We start from the raw sequence: 12392 nt of genomic DNA, 5'->3' as shown, positions 1-12392 counted from the left end.
GGGTCAAAATATCGTCCCCGTATCTCTCCCTCAACCAATTATTATAGGTCTCCTGAAAACAAAAAAAAGTAATCATCATATTTAATTCAATAAAACATAATAACTTACAAAATAAAATGGTTGAACAAACATACCACGAAATGTTGAGCATGGTTATCAATGAACTGTTGCGCCCCCTTTTGGCGGTCTTGACTCCGCACGTGCGTCTCCACAAACAGCTCCATCGGGCTCGGCTCACGTCCAAGAGACGCAGCCTATAATGAAAAAAGATATATTAACAACAACTTAATTTAACGATATATTTCATTTAAATTAATCTTACCATCCGTTTAGCATGTGCAGCAAACGGAACGGAGCCGCCAGTGTGCGTTGTCACCGAGCCATGAATTGGTCCGATTCTGGTTGCCAGCACCGGACTGTGAGCGTCGTGTGAACCGCTCAGACAGTCACGTGCTCAAGATAGTGCGGCCATATATCTTCCGGGATGTATATCGGTTTGAAATCCCTCCAAACCGCAACATCGTTCCAGCCTTAGGAAACCCCTATCCCTCGCGGTTTTTTTTGCCCTTTTTTGTGCTTCATAACAAAAATCACGCAACCTACTTCACGCAACCAAAAATTACATTTCGAAACATAAATTTTTGTCTAAAAAAAATCTTGTATTGTTTTCGATCTTACCTAGTTGCCGCGTGATTTTCCCACACCCTCCTCACAACAGTGTTATGCTCACTGTCCCAGCAGAATTTGTGCTGTGTATAAATAAACAAGTTTAAATAAAAATGATAATTTATTTACAATTATATTAATAATTTATTAGAAATAAGCTGAAAATTATAAATTAACACCAACCTGAAATCTATCAAACCATGCATAGATTTGAGGCATCCATTCAGGATGCTTGGATATCTGACTCCATTGAAACAATGGAATCTCCATCGACGATTTAAACGCCGATGATATTACTCGGGCGGCTTCAATGTTTGTGAACCTTCATAAATTACTTTGTAATTATGTTGTAAATTATGTTGTAAAATAAATGAAATAAATTAAATAGTGATTACTTCATAAATTATGTTGTAATTTGTTTTTTTTTAAATAAAACCTTAACAAACTTACATTGAAAGGTTGTCCTTCCACTGTGCCTCGTGCTTGCGGGTAAATTGATTCCGCTACGAAGGCACCCCGCCTCTGCGCTGTGAAGTAGCGCTGGAAGAGGCAGCATCGGTTGACGGCGCAGGTGGTATAGGTGCCTCATCTTGAGAGGCACCTAAGGAAATATCATCATTGCTGCTAGACAAACTAGCTGCAACCGTACATGAGCGACCAGCTCTGGTTTTCATTCTGCGCATCTCCACAATTTTATACAAATAATTATATAATTAAATTCAAATGTTAAAAAAAAAATTCGACAGCACCTCCCCTATACTGAATACTACCCAAATCCACAAACCTGCACATATTAACAAAAGCCACAACCAATTGATCCAATCTATACTAATTATTCCAACATATTCAATTACTAATCTTAAGGTAAATTCAACATTAAGAATTACAATTCAACAAATTATTCAATAATTATGCCAATACAACAATAAAATATATTCAATAAATAAAAAAACAAACTGTAGACTAACAATTAAAATTAATAGAAAAATTAAATATAAATCATGCAATAGTAAAGTAAAATTAACAATTATTCCAAAATATTCAATTACTAATACTAAGGTAAATTCAACATTAACAATAAATATTCAACAAATTAACTAATAATAATTATGCCAATACAACAATAAAAAATATTCAATAAATTCTTAAAAAAAACTATAGACTTTAGCAATGAATTATGCAAAAAAAAAAAAAAGACTTTATCTACATTATAAAAAATACACCAAAACAAAAAACATAACAAAAAAAATAGCAAAAAAAACCCCTTAAAGTAAAATGAAATAGAAGAAACACATACCTTTTAAACTGATGGAGATTCACGAGAAAAGTTGCTAGAGATTGCTGGTGAAACCTTTGAAGAATAGAGAGGAAAAGAATCGGTGAAAAACTGAGGAGAAGAAAAAATGAACTGAAGCGGCGGTCGGGGGAACTTATATGGTAGTTTTACCGATGGATTCACCAACGGATATAAAATTAATTATTATTTTAATTTAGTCCGTCGGTGAAGTGTTAAAAATCCGTCGATAAATTTTGAATTTCGCACCAAAATTTTTAATGACCCTCCATATTTTTCGTGGTCTGTCGGTAATTCTGTCGGCAAGATGACGCGGTCAGAGATGCATTTAATGCACAACCCTTTGGAATTCGCGCGGTCCATCGGTGATTTTGTCGGTAAACTTGACCCGCCGACAACTTACCGACGAACTTATATTCGTCGGTAATGACGTCGGTGACTGTGGCATTTCAAGTAATTATTTTTGAACTCTCTGTGAAATGTCGACGGACTTACATCCGTCGGTATGGACGCCGGTGATTGTGGCATTTCAAGTAATTATTTTCGAACTCTCTGTGAAATGTCGACGGACTTACATCCGTCGGTATGGACGCCGGTGATTGTGGCATTTCAAGTAATTATTTTCGAACTCTCTGTGAAATGTCGACGGACTTATATCCGTCAGTATGGACGTTGGTGATTGTGGCATTTCAAGTAATAAATATTTCGTGTTAAAAAATATATCATCCATAATCTAAATTACATGAAAAAAAGGGTTTTACACAGGGCTTTATTTTGGTAGTTAGTCAGAATTTTCTTCTTCTTCGTCATCAATTCAATTGTCATCACCTTCATCGCAATCTTTAAAATGGATATCATCTTCTTCATCGACATTTGCTTGTCCGCTAGAGCTCAAAACAAAATTCAACTCCCCTGCGTCAACATCAACAAAACTATCATCGAAAACACTGAAAATTTGAATTTTCTTCCAATTCAATCGAAGGAGCAACTCGATATGGTTCAACCAACTCACTAACTTGAAAGACTTCATCTCGCACACTTATGTCTTCATTCTTATCCTGAACAACCTCGACACGACCCCGGGGTTTCGTTTTTAAAACGGACAACCAATCCACTCTTGATCGATCCTTTCTCAATGAAGGGGTGTATGTGTAATAAACTTGTTGACATTGCTTTACGAAAACAAAGACATTGTTTATGTTGTGGAGTCTAGCTTTTGAGTTGATTTCGATCAGACCATAGTGCAGGATCAACTCTGATTCCTCTGTCAGTCGTGTCATACCAATAACATTTGAATAAAAACACTATATTCTACTCGTTATGATATTGCAGTTCGACGACCTCTTCTAATCTACCATAGTAGTCAACTTCTAACTCACTACTAGTGGATCCCTTAACACAAACACCTGTTGTTGTATGTCTTTCTTCCTTGCTCCGTATTCTTCAGTATGGAAAACATATTCCATTGATAAAATACCCGTTGTAGCACTTACATTTTCTTTCAGGCCCCAGGCTTAGTGAAGACAATGACTTAGGCGCACTCCTTCCCATTTGATAAACCTTGTATGTAATGTACATCAATAAACAGTAAATGAACGAGAATCTCGTAATGACATGCATACATACAGTAATTTTGCAAGTTAGAATGAGTTTGTGATAGTGCTTACATGTGTTTTGAACCACGTGGCAAACTGTTCATCTTGTAATTGAAAGATCTGGGATTCGGTCAGCTGTGAGTTATTGGAGAGCAAATATTATCAATGTTGCCTACAAGTGATAATGAGTGTATGATATTACAATATATAATTAGCAGTATATTACTAACAAAGTTTAATTAGTATAAACTTACTGAATAAAAGGTCTCAGCTCATCACAGTTAAATAGAACATAGTTGTGTGCTTGCTTTGAACTCTATTTCCGACAAATATCTTCCTCTTACGGCATTTTTAGGTGTGGGTCGTCCAGTATTGGAGAATATTGACAAGTTCTCACTGGAAGGACACTTCATCGCCATCATCATGCCGTGGAACGCGATTGATTCTCGTTCTCAGATGAGGTTCGAAATAGTACGAGATAAATGTTGAGATCTCCTCAACAATATAGGCCACACATATCGAAGCCTCAATATGCGCCTTGTTCTTAACCTTTTTCTTGAGATTAAACAAGTACATGCATTGAAATATTAATCAAGTATTTTCAATTAAGAAAAACATATAAAATACTTTTATATATGAATTACATTGCAACTGTAATATCTAACCGTTCGAATAGGGTACATCCATCTATATTGGACCGGTCCTCCAGCTTTTGCCTCAAACGGTAGATGTATAGGGAGATGCTCCATTGAGTCAAAAAATAATGGAGGGAATATCATCTCAAGTTTGCATAGTGTCTCGACGATATTCGTTTGAAGCCTCTCAATGTGATCAACATTCAACTTGCTGGAGCATATATCTCTGAAGAAATGACTGATCTCCGTGAGTGCATCCCATATTCCCTTTGGCAACAAATCACGAAAAGCTAATGGGATGAGTGTTTGCATAAACATGTGGCAGTCATGACTCTTCATTCCATACAATCTACAGTCCTCTATATTAACCAGCCTTGATATGTTCGATACATGTCCATCCGGAAAACAGCAGACTCTTAAGCCATTTGTAGATTAGCAGTTGTGCGTTTTTCTCTAACACGAAGCTTGCTCTTGGTTTTGTGACCCGTGACTCATCATAAACCAACTCCATATTTTTACGGTTACAGTATAAAGCTATATCCAATCTAGCCTTGATGTTGTCCTTTGTCTTCCCCTTCACATCCATGACGGTGTTGAAAATGTTCTCAAACATGTTCTTTTCGATGTGCATGACGTCAAGGTTATGGCAGAGCAGATTGGTCTTCCAATAAGGAAGCTCCCAAAAGATACTTCACTTTACCCAATTATGGGTCAAACCAAAACCAGGAAACTTTTGCTTACCTGATTGAAGGCCAAACACAATGTCACTGTACTCTGAGACAACATCATGCAATTCTTCACCAGAAAGACGCGGGGATGCAACATCTTTTTCAACTCTGCCAACAAAGAAATCTTTTCTGTTCTTTCTGTATCTGTGATTAAGTGGCAAGAAGCGACAGGTGATAGTCAAAAAAAGAAGTCTTTACCTCTGTTTGCTAGCGTGAATGCCTTGTTGTTTTCCATGCAGTATAGACATGCGAGTTTCTCATGCGTGCTCCAACCAGAAAGCATTCCATAAGCTGGAAAATCATTGATAGTCCACATCAAAGCCGCCCTTATAAGGAAATTTTGTTTCCTCGATATATTATAAGTCAGAGCTCCGGAGGACCACAACTGCGCCAACTCATCAATCAACGGTCGAAGACAAACATCTATATTCCGCCCCGGGCTGCTTAGACCAGGTATGACAGTAGATAAAAACATGAACTCCGGCCTCATACACATTCTCGGTGGCAAGTTATAAACTGTGAGTATGACCGGCCAACAAGAATAAGGAGCAGCAAATGACCCAAATGGGTTGAATCCGTCTGTACACAACCCAAGACGCACATTCCTTGATTCAGCTGAAAAGTGAGGATGCACACTGTTAAAGAGTTTCCACGCTTTGCCGTCAGAAGGATGCACCATCACTCAATCAACCGTATCATATGCTCGGTGCCATGTCATGTGCTCAGCAGTCCTTGGTGACATGAATTAACCTCTGCAGTCTAGGTGTGATCGGGAAGTATCTAAGTTTTTTATATGCCACTAGAGTCTTTCCCCTGCCAGTTCTAGGTTTGTAACGGGAATGCCCGCATGTCATGCACTCGGTCATCTCAGCATTTTCAAGGTAGTATAACATGCAGAAGTTAGGGCACATGTCAATTTTCTGGTATCCTAAACCGAGGGGTTTCATCATGGACTTCGCAGTATATAAGTTCTCTTTCAGTCCTGTTCCCTTCAGGTAAAATGCTTCTTACCCATTCAATAATCTTGTCATACCCGGCCTCACTCAACCCGTGATCTAACTTGATGGTGAACACCTGTGCTACGGCCGATAATTTACTGTGGTTCGTGCAGCCATCCCATAATGGTTCGTCAGAATCTTTCAACAAATCAAAAAACCTAGCTGCATCTGCATTAGGTTCTTCTTCTACGATTGGACATTGACTGACATTACCTTGATTCATTCTCATTGCATCCATAACCATATTTCTGTAAGGATTAGTGTTATCATTTGCCGCTTCATGCACGTTGCTAGCACTAGAAGTAGACCCAACCACCGTTTCTTCCATTCTCCTCTTACTAACAAATACTTCTCCATGTGCATACCAACACTGGTAATTCTCCATAAACCCTTTGTGTAGAAGATGCATCATTACAACATCTGGATGCAGATACTTTTTATTTTGACACTTCCTGCATGGACACCTAATACTGCCTCCAGTAAAATTTCTGGGAATAGATGTTGTGAAATTAATAAAACCCTGAACTCCTGTTACAATAATCCATCCTCCGCAATCCTTGGGGTGAATCTCGATACATCCATGAACGATCATCCATGACTTATATCGAACCTCTATAAAATTATGATGACATCATGTATTAATTAACTAAGTTAGGTAAATAAACTTGCAAAAATATTACTTTACCTCGAGATTATCCAACAAACCAATCACAACTTCTCATAAATATTAAATATTCATTAGTCATTTATCAACGTCCATACAAATTAAAATATATAAATTTACGAAATTACCACTCCGCAATACCATTGATAAAACTTTAAACGGACCCATTAAGCAAGCTATTAATTATTTCAAAATAGCACATGTACTTCGGATAGTTCCATAAAGTTTTAACAATTTACAAACAAATACAATCTTACAAAATCTAAAACAAACCATAACAGGTATAGAATTATACATTCATATACTACAAGTTTGTTTGAGAAATAACAATAAAACATGTACATCTACTAACAAAATACATATACTAAAAAAACAATAAAATTGACATTTAATTAAACGTTAAAATTTAAAAAGATATAATTACTTACAAAAATTGATAAAATTCATCGGTAAATCAGAACACGGATTCTGTGACCACAAAACTTCAAGAAATATAACTTGTTGTGCTGATATGAGGGAGATTTTTGTTTGGGGGGGAGGGGGGGCTGGTTGTTTGCAGATGGGGAGAGTTGGGATTAGGAAGAAGAAGGAGAAATAGGGAAGGAGAGGGTCGGCAGAGCTGACATATATTAACTTTTTCCGACGGTTTCACCGACGGAATTCCGTCGATGATGCCGTCGGTGATTCTGACGAAAAAATTGACACGTCATCGTACGGATCTGCCATTTCAAATCCCTCGGTGATTCCGTCGGCAATGTAAACGGTGAATCGGTCACGTCACTGTACGGGCTGTCGTTTTGAATCCGTCAGTGATTCCGTCAGAAAAAATAACCCGCCAAAACCTCCACGTCAGCGACCCGCCTTTTTTTTTAATTCGAAAACTTTTTCGTTTGTAATTCAGTCGGTAACTACCGACGAAAACTTTCTGTCGGTAGTTACCGACTGAAGTACGGATGAAAAATATTCCGTCGGTAGTTACCGACTGCAGTACGGACGGAAAAGTGGCCGTCGGTAATTTCGACCTCAAATTACCGACAGACATATTCCGTCGGTAAATCCGTTGCTATTTAGCGAATTTCTGGTAGTGATATCACTATTTAATACTACCAATTAAAAAAAATTAATTAGAAGTATTTCGGTTAATTAGCCACTTAAAATATTGGAGGTCCTCGTTTAGACCTTGAAAAGATGGGTGAGCATATTGAGAAAAGGTTGAACTATCCATTTTGTAACCCTGAACCTAATGGGCCCTTCCATTGAAAAATAAACTCTCAGACTTCCATCAATTATTTGCAAGTCTTAACAAAGTCTCCATTGAAAACAACCATTTCACATTTCAAAGCTATGGTTTATTCGTCTTTATTCTCTTCTTTGTATTATCTATAACAAAAGGTTCAAAACCCAACTTGAGTAGATGAAGACAATAGAGCTTACCTTACTGTTAAAATGGCGAAACTAGCTCCACTTTTCTTCCATCCAGTCAACAAAATTGTCTAGGTCTCCAGTACCGTAGCTTTCAAGGTCTGGAAAACTAATCTGCAAAAAAGATAAAGAGGCAGGTGTAAACATACTAGAACTATGAAGAAATGACAGCAAAAACTTACTTCCTTACACTAACGAAGAAAATTGAGTATTTTTTCTGGTTTTTATTAAATTTGTTTTTGGTTTTACAGTTTTTTTCAAGTGGCACCACTAGGCATAAACGTATAAAATACTTACTGCCAGCATAATCTATTCTGGGACCAAAGAATTGAGGACCCTTCTGTACTCTCCACATACCCCAGACTCATTGCATGTCTTAGGCCTTACCAGAATCCCTGTAACAAGCCATACAAGCAAGACCATGTGCTATCATGGTAGGGCTCCACTTCCTTATTCTTACTGATTGATGAATGCGATGCTCATTTTCCACTTTTTTCAGGGCAAAGATATGCAAGATCGCTTTATCAGGGTCCAGGGGATCGAGCACTTTAACATCAACTTGTTAGAAGAAGAGACCAAATCGTTGCGCCGAGACCTTTTCCTTTCATGTTCCCAGAGGTCAACAAGCTCGAAAGATGAAAATTACATGTTGTCCCTCAGCTCAACCCTCTTTATCAAAGGATTAGAGCATCTCTGTGGTCAACCACACATGTGTACCTTTGCTTCAAAAGCTTGGAAACTTCTCCATGGTGTCTTTCAATGACTGATCTGTTGCAGCTTGTGACGACCAACCATTCCCTTGTGATTATCTCCAGCCCGAACAGCTTTTTCCAAAATATTTCTGATGCTGGGATGATAAGATAAAATCCACAGTTAAGGATCAGTCAACCACGATATGTCTCAGGAGATCAAGAACAACGAATCAAGGATCTACTTTTCTTTTTTTAAAAAAAAATATCAATGATCTTACCTCTTTTTTGTTTCGGTTTTGTGTTTAATTTACAAGTTAATCCGAAGCACCTGGTCCAAGAGCAGTACCGGTAATTCGGTATAACATCCACTTAAACCGGAACATACTTATAAAAAAAAACAAAAACATGTTGAATTATTGCTAACCCCTAAATTAAAACTCTTTCTAATATATATATAAATTGATCAAACATTCTTTTAGATTAAAAAAAAAAACATGTGTTTTAAAAACACATCAATACTAAATAAGTACTTAGGTATGTTTGGCTTAGATATTGGATTATGGCTGTGGTTATAATTGTGATAAGAAAGAAAATGAATCTCGTTAAAAGAACCACTGTAATGATGTAAGAAAAAATAATTTCAAAAGCTCCAAGCTGAAGTCTCTTAAAACAATTGGCCTAGCTACCAGTTTTGTTTTCTCTAATAGAATTGGACTAGCTGTGGACCCCGCCTGCTCTCTTTTTTTTCAGTAAAAAATAATGTTTAGTGTCGTGTAAGCATTCTAAAGTAGGAAGAAAAATGGGTAACTTGGTCGTAGATTTGATTAGATTAAATAAGTTAATTTTATTTTAATTAAATAAAAAAAATAACAATAGTAAATTAATCAAATTAAATTGGAAAAAAAAATATTTTGTTTAAAAACACAATGTAGCTCAGCTCTAAATTCATCAAATACGAAAAGATAAAATTGGATAAAAAAGATCTTAGAAAATCGGCCCGAGTCAACCCAAGTTATCTTGCTAAACCAGCGACTCAGGTCATGAAATCAAGATAAAATACCAAATAAATTTTATTTTTGATTGAGGGGTGGAATTGAGAAAAAAATTAATTTAACAAAAGAACCTATAAAAATTAAAACAATTAAAAGAATGAGGATCAAAATTGAAATATAAAATAAATTTTATTCTTTGATTGAAGGGTAATATTGAAAAGAAAAATCAATTTAACAAGAGGACCCTAAAAAAATTAAAATATTCAAATGATTAAGGATCAACATTGAAATAAAAAATAAAAATAAATTTTTGATTGAAGAGTGAAATTGAAAAGAAAAATTAATTAATAAACCAAAAAAATCAAAAGAATAAGGACTAAATTTTTTAAAAAATAACATATTACAAATTGAAATTGAAAGATGCAATTGAAAACAAATCAAAATTTTATTAAAAGATAAAGAAAAAAAATTACAAATAAAAAAATATGGAGCAAAGTGGAAATCCCTATAAATTACAAGACAACTCTAAAACTTTGCATAATCAACATGAATTTCAAGAGGAGAAGAGAAAAAAGAGAAGTGAAAGAAAGTGTTGTCGACGACAAATCGTGTCACGAACGACCTTATGTGCCACCAAAAGAGAAAGAGGATGTCATTTCCCTTTTAATGACATGGCAGAAGGGGGATTTTGGCCGGTAGGAGGCCTGCACGAGCTAACAACTTTTTCTATTAAATAACATTTAATGTATACTAAAAGACTAAGTTGCTCGTACTCTATTTGGTAATAACAAAAGAACCAAAGTGAAAAGACTAATAAAAAGCTCCTCAACACAACTTTAAAACTTTTTTTTTCAAAAGTAAACTTGTTATTTTACTATATTTTAAAAAGTAAACAGACAAAAAGGCCTATATAAGCCAGCTTTAAAATCTTTATCTTCAATAGCAATGTAGTCATTTTATTATGCTTAAAAATTCAGAAAAGAAACATTCACCCCTAATTAATTTTTTAATAACTAACAGGACATGTGAAAAGATTTCAATACCTCCAATAATCAATTCAAAGTTTTTTTTTGATGTGTAGAGAAAATCATCATTATGCTCTTCAATGAACAATGCACATGAATTTATATAAACAGTATTTTCCTAAGCACAATTAGCTTTGATTAATTAATAATATTTTTTAAAAAATAAAAAAATCCTAATACTTGCACCTCATCCCTGTAATCAATTGATCACTTAGCACTTAGCTTCATTGGTATCTAAAGACGTTTTAAATATAGAAAATAGTAGCCTTCATAGTCGCCCTTCTTCGGGGTTGAAACAATTTTTTAAACAAAAAAAAAAGTTCAAGTATTGAAAATTAGTGAAAAAAAAAGATATATAAAAACATTTATGACAAATATGTAAAAATGCTAATTAAAACTAAGCCTACATGGGATATCCCATTAAACTCGTAGTCTAAATTATATGATTGATGTTATTACAAATTTTTTGGGTCTCCCCAAAAAAAAACTAAATGAGAAAATAAAAATAAAAACAAAAAAACAATTACAGTGGCGAATAAGAAAATATGAGGGGGCTACACTTTTTAAATAACAAATGAACCTATAAAAAACTATTTTACCCATGAAGATTATCAGTTCATTATTGTAATCCATGTTAAATTAAGGTTAATGCATAGTGATTTCTCAACACGGTTCAGGTTCTGTAGTGATGTGATCAGTAGCGTCCAGTCCACGACCCAAAGATATCTTTAGCCTGAAAACCAAATCTTGTTTATTACCAGGAAACTACTTGGAAAAGAAAAGGAAAAGGAACGAAAACAGTGACAGTACAAGGAATCTAACTCCGGAAGACGCGTTACAAAATTGAAGACGTGATTTGGTGTGTATAACAAGTTAAGCCTGAAACGAACGCTGCAATATCGAGCAGAGACACAGAGAGGTCTGCAACATTTACGATTCATCAGAGTGCACAGATGCCTGAAACCTTTCCATTTCCCCATTCCCATGGCATATTAAAGGCTTACTTTAATGCTCGAGGCTGCACCCACCAACCCCCCAACACAAATAACTCACAGAAATTTTCATTAGAAAGATTTTCATTAGAAAGCTAAGAGAATGTTTGGTATGAGAGTAAACGAGGTGAAATTTAACTTCTTTTCATCCCAGGATGATTCTCGAGGAAGGAAGTTCTTTTATAAGGGGTTAGTTAACATTCAGCTCACAAAATAGGGTTGAGCGTTAATCTCACAAAGGGAGGGGTGAGAGAATTTTAATGGGGGAAACTCTTGGTTTTGTGCTCTTTTCTTTCTTTCTTTTAGTATTATTTTTTTCTTTCATTTATATTTTGAAATCACAAATTAACATTATTTGAATTTTTTATGCTTATATTTAATATAAAATTAATTTTATTTATATCGAAGGCCATCAATGTCTATGATTTTTTCTTAAAACCTTTTTCTCTAATATTGGTGAGTTGGGCTCGACTCACCAAAAAAGATTTCAATGTGTTTTTTTCAAGCCTTTAACTCATTGCCACAAAAAACAAATAACTCAAAATTTAACAATTTATTTTCCCAACACAATTAAAAAATCAACACACTTTATAATTCATTAAAATTATCAAGTCATAATTAAACACAATGAAAATTTACATAACATCTTATTAAATTTAAACTAAATTTATAATTCTTAAAAGAAAATA

At 35.2% G+C, this 12392-nt stretch overlaps 1 long non-coding RNA gene across 1 annotated transcript; it reads right to left on the bottom strand.

The window, feature by feature from the left end:
- Window positions 1–7642: 7642 nt before the first annotated feature.
- Window positions 7643–9126, bottom strand: LOC112326468 (uncharacterized). Its single transcript, XR_002980037.2, has 3 exons — window positions 8973–9126; window positions 8300–8849; window positions 7643–8116 (listed from the first exon to the last, which is right to left on the bottom strand). It is a non-coding gene; the product is annotated as an uncharacterized LOC112326468 (long non-coding RNA).
- Window positions 9127–12392: the final 3266 nt, after the last annotated feature.

The sequence above is a fragment of the Populus trichocarpa genome, chromosome 2 (genome assembly GCF_000002775.5).
Source record: "Populus trichocarpa isolate Nisqually-1 chromosome 2, P.trichocarpa_v4.1, whole genome shotgun sequence".
NCBI classification, from domain to species: domain Eukaryota; kingdom Viridiplantae; phylum Streptophyta; class Magnoliopsida; order Malpighiales; family Salicaceae; genus Populus; species Populus trichocarpa.
The sequence above is the reverse complement of the archived record's forward strand: the minus strand, read 5'-3'. Positions and strand labels throughout refer to the sequence as shown.